We start from the raw sequence: 21,497 nt of genomic DNA on the forward strand, positions 1-21,497 counted from the left end.
CATCCTCTGCCTCGCTGCCAAAGTTCCTGAAGTCCATTGCCCTAGAGCTGGCTCCGGTCTTCTGTTTTGGTCTCCTTTGTTAACCTTTCATCCCAAACCTATGCTATTACCTATATACTCAGTAGCTCCCTTCCTTTCTCTGTCTGATTGGGCTCTAGCCAGTCACCTCTGATACAGGACATCTGTTGGTAGTTAATGGAAAACTGCCTGTCTGTAAAAAATATTCACCCACTTGCCATGTGTGTACAGTGAATAGATGTTACTTTTACTTAAAGCAGGGTATGCCCATAGCATGAGTCCTGTCTTAGCAACTTAAATCAAGGGTACTGTGTCAGCTAAGCAATGCCTTGATAATGGGCAGAAGTATGTGTGCTCTCTGTGCTCCTGGTACACAGGATGGCAGGGCCTTGATTATTAAGTTTCTCAGAGCCCAGAGAATGCATGTCTGCAAAAAGTCTGACTTCAGCATCTCTCCCTGGGTTGGACATCCATTTGCTAGTGTAGATCGAGTGTCCACCTGTCATCACCCCTGTAAAGAGCATCTGCATGGCTGGTGCCCTCACCTGTGGCTCACACCACTTGACCGTGCCCTCTTAAGAGCCAGGCAAGGGCACGCAGACAGCGTTGCTTTCCTGCCTGACTTGTCACATTCCGCTTTTGCTTTAAACGAAGCATCTCGTTAGCTAATCCACCTACTTTCAAAGACAGCGACCACAAGAAGAAAGTGTTCCCACATCCTCAGCCAGTTGTCCTCAAACTCTTCAGCTTGCCTTCCAAGATACAATTTTAAGAGGGGACTTTCCTGGGAAACCCAGAGTGATCCACACTGAGGAAAGGCAGAGGGAGTTGGTGGCTGTGAATCAGAGTCTCCACCAAGCCACACTTATTTACACAGCCAGCAGGCAACTGTTCACAGATCATACTATCCCCAAAGGAAGGCCATTTGTTCTCAGTTTTGTGTGTGTACTCAGATATGTATATATATACACACACACATGTACATGTACATGTGCATGCAGAGGTTGCCAGAGGACAACCTTAGATGTCACCCCTTGGAAGCTGTCTACCTTAGGTTTTGCTTGTTTTCTGGTTCCTGCTTTTATTCTGTTGTTTTTGAATTTGGGTCCTTCATGGACCAGGAGCTCAGTGAGTATAGTCTGGAGACTGGCTGGCTGGTGATCCCTAGCAATTTATCTGTTTCTACCTCTCTTGTACTGGGCTTTCAATCATTCACCACTGGATCTATCTCAAAAACCAACCAACCAACCAACCAACCAACCAACCAACAACAAGAACGACAAAAATAGTGGCTTACTGAGATCCAACTCAGGCCTTCTAGCCTGTATGACAAGCGTTTTACCAGCTGAGCTATCGTTTCAACATTTTGCCAGGTGCCAAGCTGTGGCAGCAGTTGGAGGTGAAGGGCACAGGGCAGCCTTTCTTGGGATACCTGTCTCTCCCCACTACAGCATGGGGAACTACCCCACCCCCACCCCCCGTGCCCCGACATCCCCAAGGAGAGGGAAAGTGAAGGTGCTGGTCACCAAAGCAGACAGGCAGGAAGAGACACAACGGTGGATGCTAAATGGGTATAAGAAGGCATGGAGGTGCCTGGTGGTGGTGGCGCATGCCTTTAATCCCAGCACCCAGGAGGCAGAGGCAGGCAGATTTCTGAGTTCGAGGCCAGCCTGGTCTACAGAGTGAGTTCCAGGACAGCCAGGGCTATCCAGAGAAACCCTGTCTCCAAAAAAAAAAAAAAAAAAAAAAAAAAAAAACCAACCAAACAAACAAACAAACAAAAAAACCCAAAACAACAAACAAACAAGAGCAAAAAAGAAGGCATGGAGGCTTAAGCTGAGACAGAGAGCTCTTGGGACTGAGATGGGCGGCAAAGTTTCTGCACAATGACCCTCGATTAAATGCTTGAAATTCCCACATGGGCACCACCCAGAGGTCTGAGTCTCAAGGCCTCCTGTCCAGGAGCCTTGCACACTGTTGGTATGTTCAGGAGCTTAAGAGACCTGTCCTCAGATGAGCCTGTGACTATGAGAGAGGATCAGAAGGTGATGAGTAACTCAGGTGTCAGGGCAGGGAGCCTCAGAGTCCATCCTATCAAGTCCTTCAGCTTCTCTGTGAGGCAGCCGATAAAAACCCAAGCTTCTCACAGCTTCTCCTGGGGCAGCTGAGTTGCTAGGCTGTTGGATAGAGTGATCATGACACAGCACGATACTGCCAGCCAGACCCACTGTGGCCATAGCTTTCAAGCTTCCCCAGATCTCAAAGGCTGCATCCAGGGCTGCTGTCAATCAGATGATCCCCACCCCCTCCACTCTTCTTAGGCTGGCACTGGTAGGAGATGATGATAGGGCAGCCCGGGGTAGGATTACTTGTGCAGTCTCTAACCTGTAAGTGTTCTTTATCCATGTCTGTGCTCTCAGCAGGCCCTTCCTCCAGGGCTGCTCTAACCTGTAAGTGTTCTTTATCCATGTCTGTGCTCTCAGCAGGCCCTTTCTCCAGGGCTGCTGCACCTCTGTTCAAAGTGGCCAGAGGAAAGCCCTTCCAACACACTGGCAGGCACAACGGCTCCCTTCTAACTGTTTAAAACACTTCTCTACCCTTATAGGTTCCCCTTCTCTTCCCTTCCTACTAGCTTTGTACAAACAGCCAAATCCAGCTCGGGATAGAATGAACACACCCCTAATTCTTACCTGAAGAACTGGCAGGCTGGGGGCTCTCTTCACTCCACTTTATCACAAGACAGGGATGAATCCGCTGGGTAGCCTTTGCTCTGTCACAGAGTTCCTGGGCTGAAGCTGCCTCTCCAGCCGGCTCTCTGAGCCTCAGGATTTCTGCAGCTCTGTGTGGGGAGAGGGACGGGCTGTGGCATGCACATCAGGTTGCTGGCCCGCCTCCAGACACCATGCCAGTCCCAGAGGGCTGTGTGGGAAGCAGGGAGGCGGGTGAGGGAGCAGAGAGTGCTGGCCTCCAGGTCTGCCCTTGGCCCTTGCTCATCAGCAGAGGGGGCTCCGCTCCCCTGCCTGCAGACCACCCCACAGCCCCACCCTACCACATCAGTGCACAACAAACTCTTAAGTGCCCCTAGCTCTTCACAGTCTGCAGCAGACCTGGGACTGCAGAGAGACGGCAGACAGGGGCAGCAACTACCTTGGGTGTTATTTTAGCACGGTTTGTCTTGGGGCAGAAGTCCGAGCCCAGTGGACTAATGTCTGAGCAGAGAGTCCTGTTTATTTTGAGGCCTCTGTCACCAGGGAAACAACTGGTTGTGTTGAAAGACACTCCTCTAAAATCACACCGCTGGTGAAAGGGAGCCCTTCTCTGTTCTGTCATCTGTCCCCATGCAGGGTGTAGGTGTCTGTGTGTGGCAGTGTCTGTCTATGCATCCACACCATTCCCAGAGCCAAGCCCTACCAAGTGTGTTCTACAGAGCTAGGCAAGGTAGTGACCACCTGGTTAGGGCTAGGGAGGGGCGGCAGAGGGAGGTCCCCAGCATTCTGCACCATAGACCACCCATCCCTGCTAGACTAGGAGAGTCCGCAGGTGAGCCTGGGACCTCCTCAGTGGGCCCTGCATGCCATCTTCATACCACAGAGAGGGAAGGAAGGTTGTCATCTGAACAAATAAGTCTGGCTTGAAGGGAATGAAGTGGACTCAGGCGATATGGATCAAAGCAAGCAACTGAAACCATGATCAGTTGTTTCCGATCATTGGTGAAGAGAGGCTCCCTTCCACAAGCGTTTCAGCCTGGGAGGCCTGAGTGAGAGAGCGAGCATGTGTGTGTGTGTGTGTGTGTCCCAGCCTGCCCACCTGATAGTTCAGACAGAGAGAGGCACATGGACCTAGGGGAACTGGGAGTATACTCTGAGGTCTCTCTCCTCAGCCAGTAAAGTCGCTCTGGGGCAGTGAGTAGAGTGAGGGTCGGAAGAAAGCAAGGTCTGAATTTGAAAGGCTCCTCATGCTTTGAACACTTACTTGGGCTCTAGCTTGAGGCACTGTTTTGAAGGCTATCAAGTCTAGAGGCGGGGCATATTTGATAGAAGGAGGTCAGTAGGAGCAGGTCTTGGAGGGTTGTACATATCCCTGCCTCTGGTCTCTCTCTTTCCACTTCCTGAATGAACATCAATGAACAGCCACCATTCCTGTCACCGTGCCTTCCCTACCGCTGATGGACTGAAATGTCTCTGAAACCCTGAGCCACAGAGAACCTTTTCTCCCTCCCTTCACTTGTTCCTGCCAGGCATTTTGTTATAGTTACATAAAAGTGACAGTGAGATCTGTTGGCTGAGAGAGCATCCAGAGCCATTCCTGGCTGGACCTTCAGCATAAGGAGTCCTGAGGAGTTCAGCTCTTAGAGCTAGGTCCCAAACTGACATCACGTGGCTCTGACTCGGATCTCTCAAAAGGGAGCTGGTTCTCAGGGAAGCCCTACAGAGGGACTCCATCATCAGTACCGAACCTAGTCTCCCCGGAAAGAACAGAAGTACAGGCTGGCCCGGTCCCCAGTTAGATAGGACCAGATTCTACCCTTGACATATGTGTCACACACAGAACAAGACTACAAGTGCCTCATGGAGCTACCCTCAAGCACAGTGCTATGTGGGAGTCTGTCCCCAATCAGTGTCCTTATACAGGAGAGTGGGTGATCATGTCAAAACCCAAAGTTTTGGGTGTGAAATATACACCCTTGATGTTCATTCAGATGGGAGCAGGTGTTTCTTTTCTTTCTTTCTTTCTTTCTTTCTTTCTTTCTTTCTTTCTTTCTTTCTTTCTTTCTTTCTTTCTTCCTTCCTTCCTTCCTTCCTTCCTTCCTTCCTTCCTTCCTTCCTTTCCTTTCCTTTTTTTTGAGACAGGGTTTCTCTGTATATCCCTGGCTGGCCTGGAACTCACTTTGTAGACCAGGCTGGCCTCGAACTCAGAAATCTGCCTGCCTCTGCCTCCTGAGTGCTGGGATTAAAGGTGTGTGCCACCACTGCCCGGCTTGAGAGATGGCTCAGCCGTTAAAGGCTAGGCTCACAACCAAAAATATAAGGTGTTTCTTGTTCAGGGTCTCTAAGCTGAGGAAGAAGAGTTCATTTTTGGAGGAAATTACAGTGTGCTCATTTCGGATGTGGCAGCTTTCATTCCGCAAGCCACAGGAGTTCAAATCAGAAGGTGTTTGTGGTGGTTGGCATGAGAGGTCCCCTGTAGCCCCTGGCATTTGGATGCTTGGTTCACAGTTGGTGGCTCTGTTTGGATAGGCTTAGGAGGTGTGACCTTGCTGGAGGAAGGCTGTCCATGAGATGAGGGCGGGCTTTCAGGTTTCAAATGCCACTCACAATTCTTAACTGACTCTGCTTCCTGCGTGGGTTTTATTTTATTTTATTTTATTTTTTAAAGAATGAATACACTGTAGCTGTACAGATGGTTGTGAGCCATCATGTGGTTGCTTGGGAAGTGAACTCAGGACTTCTGCTCACTCTGGCTGTGCTCGCTCTGGCCCAAAGATTTATATATTATATATAAGTACACAGTCTTCAGACACACCAGAAGAGGGCGTCAGATCTCATTACAGATGGTTGTGAGCCACCATGTGGTTGCTGGGACTTAAACTCAGGACCTTCGGAAGAGCAGTCAGTGCTCTTAACCGCTGAGCCATCGCTCCAGCCCTGTATGGGGTTTTCGATGTGAGCTCTCAGCCTGCTCTTCCAGCTGCTACCATGCTTTCCTGCTGTGGTGGTGATGGCTCTTATCCCTCTGAAGCCTGACACCCTTCCTTCTATAAGTTGATTTTATCATGATGCTTTATCATAGCAATAGAAACAATACAGTGCCAACATGGCATTATGTGTTTGAAAAGGAACAGGTCAGCACGCTGGTGGATCTGACAGGAGACCTGTCCAGCTATGGAAACAAAACCACCCAGTTAGCAAATCTTTGTAATATTTTAATGATGTGCTGAAAGACCCTTTCTGAACCAAAGACACAGAACCAAAGTCCAAAGTCGCGTCCAGAGTCACATCCCCCATGTAAAGTCACTGTGTGACTAACCCCCCCTCCCTACTTCAGTCTAACACTCATTAACCTGAGGACGCTGTGTCCTTGACCACTCCTGTGTAACTCAGCTCTTCCAGGCTCCAGATTCCGTCTTTCTCGAGGCGCTCAATAAGAATTCCAACTTACGGCATCCCTGTGAAATCGGGAGCATTGCGGCAATTTAATGTGCCTAAGCATGTGCTGGCGTGCTCTTGGGTGCAAGGGGAAACACCTTTGTCTCATTTCTCCATTGTCTCCAGCAGAGAGCACTATCATACACTCCTACACCTCACCCCTACTGCTTAGGTAAATACAATCGCTAATTACTGACCTGTGTTAATTTCTGTACTATTGTGAGTGTCTGGCATTATTATGATCCAAGTCCTGGGAAATGAATCCTTAGTTCTTTAAGGTACATTTATAGTATGGTTCTCCGATTGTTGGCATTTAATTTTTTTTTATTCTAACATTCTTCAATTTATTTGTTTATTTCAACATGTTTAAAGGGTCTATACCTATCTTTGACACAACACGTGCAGAGTTTTAAAATTTTTGAGCAACAACAATGAGAGGCTCTGGGGCCCACTATTGTTTGGAGTGGGAAGAGACGGTGAGATTATGTAGTAGGAAAGTCTGGCCCCAGAATAGATTTGAGTCCTGAAACCAGGAAATAGTCTGTGGAAAAAAATAGCTGTCATAGCCACTTATTAAGCACCCACAGTATTTTAGGTTCTCTACAGTGTGTGTGTGTGTGTGTGTGTGTGTGTGTGTGTGTGTGTGTGTGAAATCATATTTTCTCTGGACGTTCTTAGGCTACTTTAAACGCTTCCTCTGTCACAATAAGACCTTTTACAGAAACCACATACCACTGCAGAGGCATGACCTGAGGGAAGACAGAAAACAATAGCTCTTTGAGGACAGACCAAATCCTGGTATGGTTATCCACAGAGATGTGGGCTTGCCCAGAGCTGTCAGAGGCTAAAGTGCCAGCTGGGGCAGTTAACAGAGGTGACATATTCCTTCCCAAAGAGCCAGACTCGATGCCTGGCAGAATGTGACTCCAAACCTCTTAGGATAGACCTTAGGAAGGCCCACAAAGGTGGGGACAGCATGTCTGTTTTGGTTGTTTACTGCTTTCATGTTTGGTGATCTTTTATAACCGACATGGAACCCTCTACTTTTTAACTTAGCTGACTTAAAAGAAGCACCAGTGCATAAAAGATTGGCAAGAGTTTGAAGGCTGCAAGAAAGTACAGTTTCTTCCTCTCAGGCAGAATTGCCACCCTGGCATCTCATCCTTGACTCCAGCCTTCCTTCCTCATTCATCTTGCTTGACTAAGAGACTCAGCTCTGCAGAGAGAGACCCTTCCTAATCTCACTTGACCTTTTGACCTTGTTCCGGCCCAGCCAATCCTAGTCAGCTGACAGGCAAAAATCAGCGGCTGAGTGGCAGTCTCTAGCTGAGCATTTCCTCCTGTTCATGCCCAGTCAGCCGTTAAACAAGGGCATCCTGGCCACCTAGGGGGCTGGCTGCCAATTGGACTCGGAAGCACCTCCGACGTTCTTAAGAAATTGCTATTAGTTAGCCAAGGTGACCTCACAGCCAAATGCATCAGCAGAGCTGGAGGACAGATGTTGGATACAGCGGCTCACGAGAGGGGGTGCCTGGCCATGCCTCATCATTACCCAAGTACATTAGCAAATTTCCCGGCTGCTGCAGGAGGATCGCTTGGAAAGGGTCCCTCCCACAAGTGGGCTGCTTCAGTTCTGATACGGATGCCCCAGGGCCTCTTCTGGTTTCTCCTTTTTTTGATTTGGAGACAAGGTCTCTTGTATCCCAGGCTGGCCTCAAACTCAAATGTAAGCTAAGGATGGCCTTGAAGTCCTGACCCTCCTGCCTATACCTTCCAAGTGCCAGGGCTACAAAAGCACAAGAAGCTACCACATCCAGTGTATATGGTGCTGGGAAATCCAGCCTGGGGCCTTTCACTGCTTTGAGACAAGATCCTACTCATTTGCCAGGGCTGGCTTTGAACTCACAACATAGTCCAGATCGACTGTGTTTCAGCCCTCCCAGTTGCAGAGATTACAGGCCTGCCTGTGCTGCCAGATCCTGCCTGCCTGATTACACTGATGTGCAGACGCTCTTGTTGTGATAAGAACATACAGTACCCCGAACTATTAAACACTCCTCGCTAACTGTCCTCCCTGAAGATGGCCAGATATGTGGAATTAGGCTCTCTCAGGGAAAGATGACAGCTTACTGTGCTTCTACAGAGCTGCCGTTTGATTTTATTTTATTTTTGTTTTGTTTTGATTTGTTTTATTTTTTTCTTATTAATAGACCTCTAGGCCGTGTAATGTAGTATAGGCCTGTGATCTTAGCAGTCTGGGGGTAGAAGCAGAATATAGGGAGTTCAGAGCTAGCCTGGGTTAGGCTGTGTGATATAGTACAGGTTTATGATCTTAGCAGTCTGGGGGTAGAAGCAGAAGATAGGGAGTTCAGGGCTAGCCTGGGCTACATAATGAGAGGGGTTTTTTTGTTTTTATTTTTGTTTTTGTTTTGAGATATTGGCTAATTTATTCAAGCATTCATTGCTTTCTGGGATTATTGATTTCAGTAATTTCCCTTTCATCTGTCCTCACATTTCTTCCTTCAGGCCCATGAAGAAGAATCTTGCTGAACGGTGAGTTAGATTGCAGCTCTCTTTGTTCAGAACTTCCTGGTACCCTTCCTTGGCACTAAGAGCCAAGCCATGCCCACTCTTACCTCTGTGTCTCTTAGTTCACCCCATGTAGCTCTCTTTATTCATTGTGTTACTTGTGTACTGCTTACCACGTGGTGTAGAGCCTGCCCAGATGGACCCAGCACTGTGGTTCTGTTTACATTTGGTCTTTTTCTGGGCTAGACTGAAACCTTCTTAAAGTTTTTGTGCCAGAAAGAATCCAAGTTTTGCCAGCTAGTACAGTTTATCAGCCCCATCGACCAGATGCCCAGGGATGAGAACTCTCCCAGTTTAGAGGCCTGAGGGAGGACCCGTGAGAGCCACTGCTGTTCTCAGCACATTGTCAGCCCCAAACCTGGCCTAGCTGTGTGTCCCTGGGTGTGGTAAGTATGGCTGGAGCAGCCTAACTGTGCTGCTGTTTCAGAATCAGCCTTTGGTGCTCAGAGTCCTGTTCCACAGCAGACTATGAAACAAAGAGAGTCTTCGCCCCTTGAAAATCCCACAAAATGTATATGCCCTCATTCTCCAGAAAAGTAAGCGTGTTTGCTCACATACACATGTGTACACAACAAGATGTCCCAAGCTCAGGTTAGTCCCAAGCAAAGAACTTGCAAAACTTGCAAAACTTGCAACAAAAAAAAGCAAAGAACTCCTGGTTTGCTTGCTATTCAGTGAAATGAGCAGATTTGGATCCCTAGTCTACGATTTAAATAAACCAGAGTCTTAAATGTGAGAGAGAGACAGACAGACAGAGACCTTAAGGGAGCATTCCAGGTAAGCATTACCACAAAACATTAGTGAGACAGACAGTAGATATTTACAGAAGGATGGTTTGAAACCAGGCAGAAAGAAAACCATGCAAATAACACAGGCTTTAAGGGATCTGTGTGGGAAAGGCGGCAGGTCCCTGGACCCATCTCTTTCCCATCGACGGTCTTCCCATCTGTGTCCATGTTCTGTGGGAGAGACTTGAACTGACCAGGGCGCAGTAGACCACACCTTCAGCCAATCCTTGTCATGGGTTAAGATCCTACTTGATGTCGGCGCTGGCTAGTTTTTTGTCAACTTGACACAAGCTAGAGTTCTCTGGGAGGAAAAACGTCGGCTGAGAAAGTGTGTTCACTCAGACTGCATTTATTTTTGTCAGTGATTGATGTGGGTGGAGCTACTTCGGAGCAGGTTGACCTGCCTGAGTTGTTTGGGCAAGCCACAGAGAGAAAGCCAATGAGCAGCTTATCCCACGGTGGCTTCTGCCCCAGTTCCCACCCTGATTCCCTCAGTGGATGGTGATGTGGACCTGTAAGCTGAAATAAACCTTTGCCTCCCCAAGTTGCTGTTGGACACGGTGTCTTTTCATAGAAATAGAAACCCTGAGTAAGACAATGTCTTAAGGATTTTGTTCAGTTATAGCATACATGACCTATGCATCACAAGTGTCCAACAAAGGTCTCGGTATATTCACAGACCTATGCAACCACAAGCACGGTCACTTCAAAAGAAGCTCTGTGCCCCTTAGTCGTCAGCTGCCATTCCCCCCTCCTGCCAGGCTCAGACAACCACAGCTCTACTTTCTATCTTTGAGGAGTCCCTGTCCTAGCTGTTTTGTTCCAATATAACCACTCAGTGTTGGCTTTTCCCCTTAGCGTAATATCTGCAGGTTTCAATCACACTGCTGTAACATGCATCAGAATTTATTTATAAACCTTACTGCAGAATTTTTCATTGTACGGATACACCTCATTTTGCTCTATCCACCAGCAGATAAATAGGTAGGGATCTGTATTACAAACAATGCTGCTGTGAATGTTTTTTATAGTGCTATGCCGTGTTCTTTATATACTTACATGTTTCGTATGTATTTGTGTGCCTGAGTGTGTGTACCTATACCACATGTAGGCAGGTACCCTTGGAAGCTATAAGAGCACATCTGGTAACCTTGAGCTATAGTTACAGGTGGTTGTTAGCCACCTGATGTAGACGCTGGGAACCCCGATCCTCTGGAGAGGGGTCAGATCAAATAAGACTTCCTGTATTCATTGCACTGAGATGTCAGGTGACAGGGATGTGTCTAAAACATCTAATGGTGATACTATGGAGTCTGCCAACCCCCTGGGGTCTCTTGGGCTTTAAAATTAGGCACCAGGATATGCCACTGACAGGGACCCATATGTTAAACTGGAAAGGCAGTGGCAGGCATGCCTGGGGTATACTCCAGTGTCACCACTTACTGAAGTATGCTCCAGGGCATGCACTTCCCCCACCAGACATGGCACGGTAGTAGAACATGCCTGGAGGCCGGGCGTGGTGGCGCACGCCTTTAATCCCAGCACTCGGGAGGCAGAGGCAGGTGGATTTCTGAGTTCGAGGCCAGCCTGGTCTACAAAGTGAGCTCCAGGACAGCCAGGGCTATATAGAGAAACCCTGTCTCGAAAAACAAAAACAAAAAAAAAAAAAAAAAGAACATGCCTGGAGAGTGGAGGGGAAGACTTCCTGGGATTGTGCTATTGGGTCTCCACATGCATTCTGCGCTCCACCAATGCTTGCTGGAGTTATATCACCGTTAAAGTCAGAATTGAGGCCCATGAGCAGGCTAATTTTCTATTGGCCAATTAATTTAACTTACTTAATTGGACAGCAGTTATGGGTCAGAGGGCTAAGAATGAACTTAATTGTTCCCCCAAGGGTGCAAAATTCAGGTAGGAAAGAAACTTAAGAATTATGAAGTTTGTTTATTTATTTGTTTGTTTGTTCTAAGACAGGGTCTCACTGTGTAGCCCTGGCTGGCCAGGAACTAGCTATGTGACTACCCTGGGTTTGATCTCACAGAGATCTGCCTGCCTTTGCAGTGCTGGGGTTGAGGGCATGAGCCACTCCAGGGCCACAAAGGAAATAGGACTTAGAGGCTGGCAGGTGCAAGGCAAGGCAAGTTCAGTCAATGAAGTAGAGGGGTTGGGGGCAAGGGGTGTGGAGAGAAGAGCATGTGTGAGGCAGGAAGGGATCCCCTAGAGGAGTCAGGGCATGGGACTGGCCTAGACCTGAGCCAGAGTCAGCCTTCTGGGGTTAGCATCTTCCTCCTGACCAGGATTCTCTGGCTATGACAAGCTATGGTGACGTTTTTTAGTGACCTGTTCTACCAATAACTATTCTGCCTCTGAAACCGTTTATCAATAACACTGATGAGTGAAAGAGGAAGGGAACCAAAGTCACTGTCACAGAAGGAGCAACTGCTGGCCCTGAGTCTTGCAACCAGCCCTGTTCTCTTGAGATGAACACTTTGCCTCTGGGGAGCCAGCCCCGTTGCTCTCAACCCAAGTGGCATTGGAGAAGATGACTATCCCCCTGCCCCCATGGTAGCGATGGATGCGGTCCCTTCCACAATGGTTCTATGAGAAGCAAGCCTAAGACCAGCTGGAACAGGATGTCAGCAGAATGTCAACTGAGCTGCTGGAAGCCACACGGCCACCATCATGGCAATCCCTTCTGGGGACAGAACATTACAGGGAGCCAAAGAAGAAAGATGGAGAGAGAAGGATCAGTTTGCCATTACCTGTTATCTTAGGGTTTCATTGCTGCCAAGAGACACCATGACCAAGGCAACTCTTAAAAGGAAAACATTTAATTGGGGCTGGCTTATAGTTTCAGAGGTTCAGGGCATTATCATCATGGCAGGAAGCATGGCAGCATGCAGGCAGACATGGTGCTGCAGGAGCCAAGGGTTCTACATCTTGATCTGAAGGCATAAGGGGACTGTGTTCTGAAGGCAGCCTGAAAGAGACTGGATTCCATACTGCATGGAGCCTGGGCATAGGAAACTTCAAATCCTGCCCCACAGTGCCACACATCCTCTAACAAGGCCACATTTTCTAATAGTGCCACTCCCCATGGGCCAAGCATTCAAACACAAGTCTATGGGGGCCATACCTATTCAAACCACCACACCTACCCACCTAGAGCCACCATACCCAAGTCTTTGCTTTCAAGCTGAGGAGGAAAATACCATCCTTTTGCCTAAGTCTCTCCAATCTTGGTTTATAATCATTGAGAAAAAAAAAATCCCCGATTCATGCAAGTACATGACCCTGTCAGGATTTTATTTACATCTTATTGACTTGGATATATGCAAGCCACAGTGCAGCGTCTGCAGTAACAGACCCCATGTGCTGGCAAGAGTGGGCCCTGTGCACATCCCCAAATGATCAGGGGTGCAGAAGGTTAGACAAAGATACAAACTGTACTCCTCTTCCTCTGCCCTGCTTGCCCAGCGACCATCCCACAGACTCTTTATTTCATTCTTCCTCTTCTTACAGCATGGAGTTACTGAGTCTATTAAGTCTATCTTGCAGGACTCTGAAACATCAGAGGGGCCAGAAGCAGAGAAGATTTGCAGCTCTTAGGGGTTTTTTGTTGTTTGTTTTCCTCCCCCACCCCCCCACTTTTTGGCCCATTAAGGGCGAATCAGCTGGGTTTCTTTTATTTCCTGTTCTGCGCTGTGCTTTTTAGAAAGCATTAACTTTGTGGTGATGGGATTTGGCCAGTCTACAATTTCCTGTAACCTCTTCTTGGATCTAATCACAGAGAATTCACAGGGTAGGACTCATTTCCTGCTTCCCCGGCTAGGAACTGGTCCTACGCAGTTCTTTCTGGGGGGCGAATTCGCATCTGAACTAGAGGCTGGAATCTTTGCAGACTCCAGCCTGTCTTCCACCCAGATCCAGGTCTGGAAGTGGGGGAGCGAGCGAGCGAGGAAGGAACAAGTGGGCAGTGTGGGGAGCCGGCACTCACCTCTGTCTGCTCTGGGAGGCTTCCTGTCTGGGTGGTGGCAGCAGCTGCAATCACACTGGGCTACCGGGATGAACTACAAGGAGGCTACTGAGAAAGGGAGTTTCCATTCACCATTAGGAGGGAGTGTCCATCCAGAAAAGGCGTCAGGCAATGCCTTACCTCCTAGAGCCTATTGAGCCACATTCCTTTATTCTTCTCCCTCTGGTGTGAACAGGGCCAAGGAGAGCCCCCAAGAGAAAGGCTGAGCAAAACCACACACCCCACTGGCCACTTAACAGGTGGCTTCCTGGCTTTGGGACCGTGGGAGGAGGCAGCAGAAGGAGGTCTTAAGGCCACCCCCTTGCACCCCTGTAAGGCTAGCTGGCACTAAAGGACAAGGACAAGAGCCTATGCTCATTTCCCCTCTCGTGTGATTTATTTTTGGATTAGACACGCAGGCTATTTGGGGGCTGGACAGCTGCCAGGTGAAAGGACAAATATGTTGGCCAAGCTGTGTCTGTGCCCTACTCTGAACTCATCCTTGTCCCTTCTCCCCTATGACGCAGAAAGGGGGGGTAGGGGTCTTACTCGGAGTGACTTTTGCAGCTCCCCGTGCATTTCAACTGATTAATCGCTTCCCTGTGAGGCTTCACTGAACATGGACGTGACAGAAGCTGCCTTCACTTCCATGAGGCAGGTGGTTGCGGAGGCTGGTGGTCCTGTCAAACAAGGAGACCCTCTATTCAACACAGGGCAGACCCTGAAACTAGAAGGCATTGCATAAACAGTGTGGAGAAGCTGGGCTCAGGTACTAAGTGCACAGTTCTGCCCTGGTCTGCTGGTAGTTCCTGCTTCCTAGGTTTGTGGGACATAGATAGCATTGAAGTGAGTCGATTTCTCACCTCCTGTTTTTTCTTCACTGACCGTGAAGAAGGAGAGTTGAAACAGTAGTACTTGACCAGCTGGCATGCAGCTTAACCTCGTCATCCCCACTGTCATGGGCTCCTGCTGAGTGCCATCTCCAGCATGTCCCAGCTTCTTTAATCCTCAAGGCAGCCAACCCCTGCCTCTGTGGGACAGCCAGGAAAGCTGCGATTCGGAAAGTCCGAACCATACCTTCAGGAAGGTTGAGGTGCGGGCTCCAGACTGTCTGACTCCAGAGCTGGTGTTCTTGGCCACTTAGCTCTGCTGCCTTCTCAACGAGAACTAGTTGAGATTCCACTGCCCTTTTCAGAATGAAAAAGAAAAAAGAAAAAAGGGGGGGATGGGCACCAACAAAAAAGCTTTGGGGATGAATCCCACCCATTAATTCAATCTTCAGTTTCATTCCCAAGTTCATTTTTTGAAGGGTGAGAGCATAGCTTGTGTGTGTTAACTGTCCCAGGCTGAGTCTAGGTACAGGATGGAATCTCTGGTGTCCCTTGTCCTTGGAGACATTTCCCTATGAGTAATTCACTGTGCAAACACTAGAGAAAGCTGGCCTGAGCTGCCTAGACTGGGCTCCCAATCCTTCTGAGCCCAAGTGCCCTGTCTCTTTGAGAAGGAGCCAGAGGTAGCAGTCAACTGCTTGTCCAACACTGCCCTCTGCAGGTGTCTGTGCCCCATTACACAAGGGTGGTGTCTTTAGGTACTGCAAGAATGAGTTGTCTTTTTCCAGGTTTCCAAAAAAACTGGTTTACCTGGGACCATGTCAGTGCTCATATAAAAGTCAAGAATTCCCATCATTCTAACAGATTTGAGTAAGGTGTCTTTACTCAAATCTGTTAGAATGATGGGAATTAAAAAATTCAAGTTCCCAAAAGTTCCAGAAGCCTCTTTTGGTAATTTAAATCAACTTGACAAATTAAGCATTTCCTCATTGAACATTCCCCCGCCCCCAGAAGTTGACTATCGAGTGCTAGAATTCTAGAAGCAGTTCAAGAAAATTAGAAAATTTACACTCCCTCCCTGTCCGTGTGTGTGTGTGTGTGTGTGTGTGTGTGTGTGCATACACCAACTTTATGGGCTTGTCAGGTGTCTACCTTAATTTTTGTGATTAGATTCTTGCTGAACCTTGAGCTTGTGGAATCAGTTAGGCTGTCTGGCCAGCAAACAAACCCCCAGGACCCTTCTGGCTCTACCTCTCTCCAGTGAGAGGATGACAAGCAGAAAGCAGGCATGCATGCTGCAGTGCTAGGATGACAAGCAGAAAGCAGGCATGCTCCAGTGTGCCAAGCTTTCTCCCACCGTGCTTAGCGTGCAAACCCAGATCCCGTAGCCCTCGCAGCAAGTGCTTTACATCCTGAGTCGTCTCTCCCAAGTCCTAGAGGAATAGACATACTCTTAAAGAATGCTGCCCTGATGTAAGTTTACAATTCCAGTATTTCTGACTTGCTGGAAGTCATTATCTTCAAGCCCTATGTACTTAACATACCATTTTAAAACCTGAGAGGTTTACCTTTTCTTTGTGACTCTTAGATTTTTGTTTGGAGCTGTCCTGGGAATTGACCCTGGAGTTTTATCCACCCTGGGCAAGCATTCCACCCCTGAAGTCTAGCCCAAACTATTGCTTTTTTTTTATTTTTTAAAACTTTTTATTTTGAGCCTGGGTCTTGCTTTGTTGTCCAGGCTAGACTTGAACTTGCTCTGTAGCCTACTTAGACCTTGAACTTGCTCTGGAGTTTAAAACCCTTTTACTAATTTTTTCTTTTCTTTCTTTTTTTTTTTTTTTTGTTGAGAATTCTGTCTATGAGTGTAAGGCATTTTGATCAAGGTCACCTCCATTACCTTTTTTGATCCTTCCCTCCTCTTGCTGAACCCCTTTTATGCCCCAATGAAATCACTTTCATTTCCAGGGGGTGTAATGAGGTCCCGACTAAGTGTAGTTATGGTTGCTTATCTGGACATGGGTGAGGGATTATGAGAATACTGACAATTTACCATTAGCCATACCACTAAAGAAACTCCCCCTTCCTCCAGTAGCCATTAACCACTAATGGTTCCTCAGGGAAGGGTGAGGGTTCATGGGCTCCTCCCCATGCATGTCAGAATGTTGTCAGGCCCAGTCTTGTGCGTGTCCAATACGGTAACTCCAGTTGCTGCTGGCACATGGGTGTGACGTTCACGTCAGAGTGGAAAGAATTCATTCTCTAGCACTCCTCCTCCTCCTCCTCCCTGTCCTCTGACTCTGACTGACATTCTTACGGTCTCTTCTGCCACATTCTCCGAGCCTTGAAGGGGTTGTATAGATGACCCTTAACATACCAATTTTGATGGACAGGTGGTGTTTTTTAGAAACAGCAAAAATTCATGAAGATTGCTGCTCGCCAGGGCTGTCTATTGCTGCCTGAAAGCAGATCATGATCCATTCACTGAGTATCTACCATTTGTCAGGCCTTTAGATACCCAATACAAAAACATGGAGTAAAACCCAAATGGTTACATGCTGAGACCTTTGTCGTGGCTTCCTGTAGGGTGTCGAGTGAAGGAAGCAGATTAGTAATTACTTAAATAAGCCACAAGAGTTCAGGTTGGTTAAGAACTAGCAAAAGGGACATTTAGTGAGCTAAGAATGCACAGTGGGCATTGGCCCCAGGAGCCAGGCTCATCCTTGGTAAAATGAGAGACAGTGGCTTTAGAGACATGAACTCTAAAGCAAGAATAATGCTCCAAGAATCTGGACCAAATGGCGGAGAAAGCGCTGTCTAGAAAGGGCTTCCAGACAGGTAAGAAAAAGGGACTGTCTTGTTTGGTTTCTTGTGCTGTGATAAAACACCAACCAAAAGCCTTTGCGTGTGCATCTGACTTTGGAGAAAATTCTCCCCAAATTCCTTATTGTGGCTACCTCTAGAGGGCGTGAGAATCAAGCAAATCCAGCTAGGTCACCCGTGATGGCTTTCCACCTAATCCCACCCCATCCTCCAACCCCGAGGCTAGATTCTCACAGTGTGCTCTCTCCATCACTGTTAACATTCAAGCACTTTCCAAACTACAGCCTTCAACTTCAAGGACAATATCCACCACTTATTGTTAAATGCAAGGTCCTTCAAATTCACCTGCAACCACACATCATAAGCAGCTCCTGGAGTCTGCTTTCCCTGTCCCAGCCCTATTTCCTGAAAACCAGCCTACGTCCTTATCCAGGAACACCCTACCCCATTGACATCCTGATGCCCCCAGTTCTAACTCAGAAAAGACTAAGATATGTTACAGTTATAAATACTCTCCCAGTGACTTGAAGTAACGAAGGCTGGGAAATCTTGATTGCTAACTTGAGAGACTTGGAAGCAGGATAGAAACACACTGACAGACTAGTCGGTGTGTTTCCAGAGAGCAACCACTCAGGACCGGAAGACCTTCCCTCAGTGGGGGTAATACAAACTCCTGGCAGCCCAGATGTGAAGAGACAGAAGGCAGAATTGGGGTCAGGTGCCACCTTTACTGCTTCCTGGGAAAGTGCATCTGGGGATGCAGTCCTCTGCTGACAGACTACAGCTTCTCTAGCCTTCTAGTGTAGATTTAACATCAGCAACTCTCCAGGGACTGCCCATGCCTTCAGTGTCGGATTGTGACTGCAGAGTCGGCTTTGTGGGTGCAGCTATGGGGTCCCTACCTCTCCAGTACTCCAGCAGGCAGATGGCCATTGCTGGACCACCCAGGCCTATTGTACAAACCAAATCTAATAAACTCCCATTTTATTCTGCACACCCACACACCCCCACTTGCACACATGCGCACACATGTGCATCCATTCTAATGATTGTGTTCCTCTAGATAACTGTCTCTGCTTGGTACATTCACCAGTATCCATCCTTTTGCAGTTGGCTGGGAAGACCACCTCTACACCATCCTCACTCAGGTATGTGGTCCGAAGCAGCTCCAAGGCTGCTTGCCTTGGAGGGGAAAGATGCTTGCCAACACACTGGAAGTTACTTTTCACATTTCTGTGGACAAAGAAAGTCACCTACGTGGCGCTACTGTACAGAAAGCAAGGTAAGCGATTTCAGGGCTATTGTTTTCTTGCAGGGTGGCAATGCCATAAACATTTGAGGAACCTGAGTTCTGTAATTGTTTGGCCCACAGAGTAAAGCGTGTTCAAATACTGCCTATTTCCCCATTCGTTTATCTGCTCACTTCATGTGGTCTTTGACAGTGTCATCTGTATGTATTTGAAGCTGTGTTATATGGTGTGTGCAAATTTTATAACCAATGGGAATTAAAATCTTTTATCATCGTGTGTTCTCCATTATCAACATATTGCTTTTATCCTAAAAGTCTGCTGTCTCCACAGTACTTTAAGTGTTTAAGTCCTATAGGCAGGGGGATTTCTGAGTTCGAGGCCAGCCTGGTCTACAAAGTGAGCTCCAGGACAGCCAGAGCTATAAAGAGAAACCCTGTCTCAAAAAAAAAAAAAAACTTTATTATAATTTTTATTAGCATTTATATTACCACTCTATCATTTCATTTTAATACAAAGTTCCAGATTTTTTTTATGAACAGTGCATAGAGTTTTAGCCAGATTTATAATTGGCTTTTAATTAAAGCAATTCATTCATTTATATTGAATGTAATAGCCAACCTTCCTAGACTTAAACCTAATGCACTCCCCTTGGTACTGAGAATTCCACTGAGAGCTTCACGCATGCTAAGCAAGTGCTCTACCACTGAGCTACATCCTTAGCCGATTGAATTTACTTTGCGATAAAGTCTTTCTATAGTGTCCAAGCTGGAGTCAAACTTAAGGTCGTCCTGCCTCAGTTTCTGGAGTAGCATACTCTAGATTACAAGCATAAGCATAAGACTCCCGTTTTTAAATCCCCATCTTATTATTTATTTATTTTCTTTGTTTTTGACAGGGTTTTGATGTATAAGGCAATCCTCCTGCCTCTGCTCTCCTAGTTTTAGATGATATTTTCACATTTCTTAGACCCCAGCACACATTGTTAAGTTGTATCTCTGTACTTCATTTCTTTAATTCTGTCATCTTCAGCCATTTGGCTTTTCCACAAAGAACACCCTTTAGGTTTTGTGCTAGTGAAAGTTCCTGAAACTTAACTTCTTTTAAATTATTAGAACTATTCTCACTGGGGGTTAGAATTCTAGGTGATAGCTAGTTTCTTTTGTTGCCTGAGTTGTTTAAATGTCACTAATATCTACTTTCCTGGTTTCTATCTGGTTTAGCAAGGGTAGCTTGCTCTAACTCCCTTTTTCTGTTTCCCATTTGTTTTATCTGCTTGACTGTAATGTACTTGGATGTGGCTTTTTAAAAAATGTGTCCTGCCTCTGGCGCCTTGGGCTTCCAGAATGTGTCACAGGATAGGATGCTTTGGTCACTATTGGAAGCATTTCTGCCATTTTCTCTCCACTTGTTGCTGCTTCCTTGTTCTCCCTCACTTCCTTTTATAAATCTCAGTTTTCAGCACTCACAGTCTTTTCTTTCCTTTAGCAGTTTTATGTCACGTTATTAGTCCGTGTTTTCTCATGACGTTTTCTTTTGACCTACACCTCCTTCTTAGTTTACCAAGTCTCCCTTCAGCTGGGTTTCATCTGTTAATCACCTGCGTTCAGTTTCTCTGTTTTGTTGTTGTTGGTTTTTAAGATAGGGTTTCTCTATGTAGCCCTGGCGGGCATGGAAAACGTGCTGACCTCAAAATCAGAGACCCATCTTCCTCTGCCATCATACCCAGCTAAAGTTTTGCGGGGTATATTTTTCAGTTCTAAATTTCCATGTGGTTAGCCTAACAAACTATCTTTTTTATAGGTTTTCAGTTCTCTATTTCTTCTCTTGTATTTTGTCTCATTTAGTAAACATAATATGAAGCTCTTTACATTTCTTTATTGTGTGAGTGTGTATGTCTATGTCTCTGTGTGGGAACACGCGTGCCACTAAGCGTGTATTGGAAGTCAGAGGATAACTTGAGGAGGTCAGTTAGGTCCTTCTACCATGTGGGTTCCAGGAATCGAACTCAAGTCATCAGAGCATGGCGGTAAGCATCCATACTCACTGAACCATCTCACTAACCCATTCATAGTTATGGTGTTAAGCATCCTTACGCACTGAACCATCTCACTAGCTCATTCATAGTTAGGGCAGTAAGCGTCCTTACCATCTCACTAACCCATTCATCGTTATTTTTAAAATCTTTTCTGCTAACTCCAAAACACTGCAGTTCTCTGGGACTTTTTCCTATTTAAGCTGTTTCTGCTGAACAGTGCTGTTTTATTTCCATGTGTCCTTGGTTATTTTTATGTATGCTGAAATTGTACGTGAGAATTGTTAGGAGAAGTAATGAGAGGATGTTATAGGATGTGATTGTGTTCTCCGGGGAGTATTTACGCTGCTTCTGCAAGGCACCTGGGAGCCCTAGAGGGCTGGGATCGCCTCATTCTAATTTGACAAATTAAGTTAATTGGATGTTGGCTGAGGCTCTGCAAAGCCCATCTGCTTCCAATCCATCTAGCCCTGAGGTACCGTCCTTTGATGGTCCTGGCCCAAGACTGGGGGTTACAGGCCTTCCATCGTTTGGTGGACACTGTCTTCCTGCTTTGCTCCATGGAGGCATGCCGAGCTCATGAGCTGCTGAGTTGCTGCCTGACCTATCACTTCTGATTTGTTTGTTCCAGAAGGGGTGGACGTCCCATTGGCTGAGTTTGCTTCCCTGGATGCTAGAACTCCCCAGATCCTAGACTGATGGTTCTTTGTCATCTCTCTGCTTTCGAGAAGATTTCATTTTCATTCTTTTTTTCTTCTGCTTTTCTCATTGCTGCCGGCATGTAGGAATACAGGTCTGAAGTCTGAAGTCTTCTATAACCAGATCGCAGGTGACATAAATCTAGATGCAGCCATAGGCACACGCGGCTGTATCTGTGGCAGCTGTGGCTGCCCAGGTTAGGAGTGGACCTGGTGGGCGTGAGGGCCTTGTACTGCCAGCTTGGAAGTACAAGAAACAGAAAAGGACACACAGGCTTTTAAAAGGCAACATCCCCAAATCAATGCTGGTG

General features: G+C 47.0%; 1 protein-coding gene across 6 annotated transcripts in view; it reads right to left on the bottom strand.

The window, feature by feature from the left end:
- Positions 1-13,883, bottom strand: part of Fgf1 (fibroblast growth factor 1) — an 89,890-nt gene extending 76,007 nt beyond the window's left edge. The window contains exons 1-2 of one of the 6 annotated variants that reach the window (XM_029471753.2): positions 13,698-13,782; positions 2,709-2,857 (exon numbers count right to left, since the gene is read on the bottom strand). The gene's annotated coding sequence lies outside the window, so the exon portion shown is untranslated. The other 5 variants (XM_029471752.2, XM_029471754.2, XM_029471755.2 and 2 more) reach the window with 5 other exon arrangements.
- Positions 13,884-21,497: the final 7,614 nt, after the last annotated feature.

This window comes from Mus caroli, unplaced genomic scaffold (genome assembly GCF_978045245.1).
Source record: "Mus caroli unplaced genomic scaffold, Mus_caroli_1 scaffold_19, whole genome shotgun sequence".
Taxonomy (NCBI): domain Eukaryota; kingdom Metazoa; phylum Chordata; class Mammalia; order Rodentia; family Muridae; genus Mus; species Mus caroli.